Source organism: Echinops telfairi, unplaced genomic scaffold, assembly GCF_000313985.2.
Source record: "Echinops telfairi isolate 266 unplaced genomic scaffold, ASM31398v2 ScPeMD7_4;HRSCAF=17, whole genome shotgun sequence".
Taxonomy (NCBI): Eukaryota; Metazoa; Chordata; class Mammalia; order Afrosoricida; family Tenrecidae; genus Echinops; species Echinops telfairi.
This window is the reverse complement of record NW_022103900.1, coordinates 49,659,282-49,664,598: the sequence shown is the minus strand read 5'-3', so window position 1 is coordinate 49,664,598 and position 5,317 is coordinate 49,659,282. Positions and strand designations below refer to the sequence as shown.

Below are 5,317 nucleotides of genomic sequence, written 5' to 3'. Positions count from 1 at the left end.
ACTGCTTACCCTGTGACTATCAGCCTAGTACAGAGTCACAATGCTCTTTTGTGGACAGATAAAATGTCTGATTTCTCAAAATGTCTTTTTTGGACCAATGTCAAAATATCTATCCCTATTCTTTCTTTTCCAATCAAATAATGTAATTTAAACCACTCTGACTTGGGATCTGTTTTTTAAGTATATCAACATTTTTTAAACAGGAGAATTAAAATAAATAAAATCGCAAATCTTTAAGCAATGACAAATCATGACAGCATTTTCATCCACCGGATTCTCTGCAGCCTCACGTTGAAGTTCGCAGGAAGGGTTTTGCATCCTAGTCACCATTTGTTTCTGTTTTATCTTTGGGACTGTGCTTCCCTTATTTTCGCGAAATGGCAGTCGATAAAGCACGCACTGACCATTTAGGCACTCACTCTCCCTTTACACAGTACTGAACAAAGTTAGTAATCTGGTTATTTCCCTGTCACCAATATTTCCCACACGGTATCTTCCTGCTTAAAAATATATTAGTAAATTGAACGATGGGGGGTGGGGGGGGAATTGCACCCACTAATATTCTGGCAAGTGGTTTCATCAATAAGCCAGTTACATTCAGAGAACTCAGCTTACATTTATGGTCACAACACAATATGAGAAACATCCATGTTTGTATGTTAACAATGCATATCAAAAATTCATTCCAGGGTCTCTGACTTCAAATTTAATAGGAGTGAGTCATTAAATAAATGCCTCTGATTATAGCATGCGTACAGAAATTATCATGAGTCCATCTTTATCCATATGACATTATTTGAGCATCTGTTATGTTTAATGTAAGATGGTACACATAATTATAATACATTACCATAATTGCAATGCTGAGTTGAATACATGATGATTCTGTAATGACTGCCTACTACCGACCTCCATGTACATTCAGATAAGCAACAACACTAAAAGACCTCTCTTGTTACATGTGGTGAGGTTGGTTCAACTCTGTGTCCCAGAGAATGAACACTGCCTGCTCCTGTGCTGTCCTCGCCGTCACTGTGTGGCCATAGCCACTGTGTCCGTCAGGACGTCTCTGTGGACCTTCCTCGTTGTAAAACGGCCTCTCCGTGGACTCGTCTCTCCTGATAACCTAGCAAAGTCGCACAGTCTTTGCTTCAAAGGAGCATTGTAGTTGTACTTCTTTTTTGTTTGATTATAAATTTAAAATTTATATTGACCTTTTTTTAATTGTTTTATTAGGGGCTCATAAAACTCTTATCACAATCCATACCTACATCATTGTGTAAAGCAGCTTTGTACATTCATTACCGTCATCATTCTCAAAACATTTGCTCGCCACCTAAGCCCCTGGGATCGGCTCCTCATTTTCCATCTCCCTCCCTCCCTCCTCCCCCTCCCTGCTTCTTTTAACACGGATTTGTTCTTTCTCCTGGCAGTATGTAGTGTATTCTTTCATAACACCGTAATTCCGATAAGTCAATTCTTCGTCAGTCTCCCGTGTTTATTGCTCAGCTTTCACATACATATGAGGTGATGGAGCTGTCCGGGCTTCCGTGTGGTGTACCTTCGTCTTCAAAGCGGCATACGTGTTCATCAATAATTTAAAGAGGTCTTTTAAAAAATTTTTTTTTAAGAAGGGGTCTTTTGCAGTAGATTTTCCTAAGGAAATATGTCATTTAATTTCTTGATCGCTGCTTCCATGAATGTTGATTGTGTATCCAAGTAAAAGGAAAGTCTTGACAAATTCCATTTTTCCTAAGTTTATTGTGGTGTCATTTATCTGTCTAGTGTGAGGACTTTTGTTTTATTTACGTCTTTGATCTCCATCAGTAAATGCTTTACGTCCTCTTCGCTGTCAGCAAACAAGGTTGCCATAATCTGCATATCAAATTGTTAATGATGCCAATGTTGTTTTTCATATGGTGCACCTTCTTTAATTACTTGCTCAATATTCAGATTGCATAGCAGGGTGAAAGAATAAAGCCCTGACACACACCTTTCTTAATTTTAAATCACTCAGTACACCATTGCTCTGTTCAGATGGCTCCTCTTAGTCTATGTACAGGTTCACGAGAGTGTGCGACGATGTGTTCTGGGAGTGCTAGTATTTTAATGTCATCCATAATTAACTGCAAACGCAGATAAATGCCTTTGCATTGCCAATAAAACCCAAGTAAGCAGCTTTGTGGTATACACTGCTTTCCTTCAAGATCCATATGTGATTAGCTATGAACTTCTTTGTGTCATGTCCGTGTATGTCCTCTTCTGAATCCAGCTTGGATATTTCCAGCAAAATTGCATAGTGTTCAATAATTTCCGCATTCTGTAGGGTGGCATTTCTTGGAAATGGGCACAGATATGGGTCTCTTTCAGTTGGTTAGCCAGGTAGCTGTCTCCCAAATTTCTTGGAGCAGATGAATGAGTGCCTTCAGCACTGCCTCAGTGTGTTGAAATATTTCCAGTGGCATTCCATCAAATCCTGGAGCTTTTCTCCAATACTTTAGCTGAAGCTTGGTTTTCTTCCTTCTGTACCATCAATTCTTGACTGTATATTAACTTCTGAGTAGATTGAAAAGACACCTGTTGTTACTGTTTTTGGTATTGTTATTGTTAGGTGCCCTCGAGTTCTGGTCCATAGCGGCCCTATGTCCCAGCCTGCACCAAATTCATGATTCGTCCTATGCTTGAGCCCATTGTTGCAACCATCGTGTCCATTCATCTCATTCATCTTCCTTCTTGTTTTGTGATACCCTCTGCTTTACCAAGCACAATGTCCTTCTCCAGGGACCCATCTCTCCTGTTGTCTCCTATGTCTAAACTATGTAAGATAAAGTCTTGCTATCCTAGCCTCTAAGGAGCAAGCATTCTGGCCATACTTCTTCTGAGGTAGATTTGTTTGCCTTTTTGGCAGTCCATGATCATTTTAATATTCTTCTCGAGCACCCCATTGAAATGCACCAGTGCTTCCTTCTTCCTTGTTCAATGCCCTGCTTCCATGCAGATGAGACTAGTGAAAATACACCTGCACCAGGACGTACGAGGGCCCAGACCACACCTTCTCCTTTCAACCTGTGTTATAATCTCTGATAGAGAATGTGCTTTTCTCATAGCAGTTGAACTTATAAAGTTTTATCCACATGTCAACAATTATGCAGCCTGTTTTATATAAGTAAATTGCAAAATTCTAGTTATAACTCACTAGTCAAAAATTTGAATTCCTATTCAAGGTTATCTACAGGTTAACCTTGTAGATAGTCACATGTGATCATATTGTAGTAGTGCCCAAAACTTTAAGTATTAAGTATTTGGGTAAAACTAATTCTTTCAATTATGAGATAGGTATAAGGGTATGTAATTATTAATAGTACTCAATATAAGTTCTCTTTGGGGTATATGGTAGAATGAAAAAATGTTCCTTGAAAATAAATGTCACTGTTGTTTAGTCCTGTTGAATTTCAATATTTCATACTTATTGAAATTATGACCTAAACTATCCTCTGGGTTTTCAGTCTAATTTTGGAAATAGAAAGAAAGTAATGCTGAAGGCCTGCTAATTAAGATCTTTCAGTATGCAAGTACAGATGAAAATAATTTAACTTTTTTGTAATTAAAAGGCACCTGCTTCAAAATGTACTTTATAATTGGAATCAATTTAAACACTCGAATATTTAAAAATTATTTATAAGAATTTCAGTTTTGCATATTTAAATATTTCTGCCAGGAGACATAATCCATCTAATTTCCAATCCTACTCTCTCATAGGTACCATAGAGAATCATTTTGCGACTCAATTTCTCTGTTAAATTAAGTAATGCCCATGGCTTCTATTTAAAACTATATTTAGCATTTATTATATACATACATAGTGTTGTTACGGAATGATTTGTGGCCCTCAGAAAGATCTACTAAAGTTCTGCATGAACTGGCGTCATGGGAAGAGTAACTCTGGGCCTTTCCTCCCACAGTAGTTTTGCAGCGCCATGCACAATGTGGCCTGCAAGCCCTCAGGTTCTCTAGACGACGGACTGTACTGCAGGGGTTGACTGAGTGAGCTTCAGGGCTCACCAGTAGCTTACGTGGGAAAGGTTCTGTTTCTGAACTCCCTCACACTGTTGTCTGGCGTTATCTCTATGCAGCTACAGGACTGAAGTCCTCCCTTGCGGCATTTCAGTCACCAACCCTCTTCAGGCGCTCACTCGCTCTCCCGGCCTTCAAGTCGATACCCATTCCTAGCGACCATGTGGGACACAGTAGAACTGCCCCTGTGGGTTTCTCAGACAGGAACTCTCTATGGAAATAGAAAGCCTCATGTTTGTTCTGCAGAGTGGATGGTGCTTTCAAACTGCTAACCTTGTGGTTAGCTGCCCAACACAGAACCCGCTACATCACAGCCCCTCCCCCCCTGACCATTCTACTGCCATTACAAGCAAACGTTGTTTCACTCTTAAAGTTTCTTAGTCCCTTTTTAAAGAGCATTTTTCTGATAGTCAGGCCCATCTCACATAAGTTTCCCTTTTATTAACTCAAAATAAACTGATTGGGATTATTAATTACATCTGGAAGTGTCCTTTACCTTTGCCATTTATGGTCTATTACTAGTGGGCTTGCCATGCTATCAAACTCACCTTGTCTGCCCACACTGAAGGAAAGAGGGTTTCATAAGGACAGGAATCTTGTGATAAATAAGACACGGTGCTTAGACTAGGTCATGAAGAAACAGATGCCTTCGTTTCAGAAATGTTAAATGTGGAAGAGTAGATTAGAATATTTTCGTAGATAACATATAGAGAACAGAAAATGTCTACTGCTATTCCTAAGATTTTCACTGATGAATGTTTTTGAATGACCAGATCATTCATCCTAGTCTCCTTGGTCGGGGGATCCAGTGAAACGTGTCCACATTGGGAGGTTCTGCTGGTACTTGAAATACTCGTGGCATATCCTTCAGCATCACATCAACATGCAAGGCATCACAGCATGACAGAGACTTCAAGTTAAGCAGAGAAAATATTGAAGTAGTGAAGGATTTCATTTTGCTTGGATCCACAATAGATGCCAATGAAAGCAGCAATTGAGAAATCAAACAAATCAAATCAAATGTATTATATTGGAAGATCTGGGGCAAAATATTTCAGTGTTAAGAAGTAAAGATATCAGTCACCATTACTCTGAGGAGAGAACAATCAGTTCAGGGACACAAAAATACAGAACAATAAAACTGTTAACCTGGAGAGGCAAAACCATACTCCAAGGTAGCATCATCAGTATCACCACCACCACTACCACCAGTACTACCATCACTCCCACCACCACCACCACC

The 5,317-nt window shown here is 39.4% G+C and overlaps 1 protein-coding gene and 1 pseudogene across 1 annotated transcript in view; both read left to right on the top strand.

The window, feature by feature from the left end:
- Positions 1 to 5,317, top strand: part of THSD7B (thrombospondin type 1 domain containing 7B) — a 936,033-nt gene that overhangs the window by 647,617 nt on the left and 283,099 nt on the right. The gene's annotated exons all lie outside the window — the stretch shown is intronic.
- LOC115872328 overlaps positions 1 to 5,317 on the top strand; it is a 23,596-nt pseudogene that overhangs the window by 16,796 nt on the left and 1,483 nt on the right.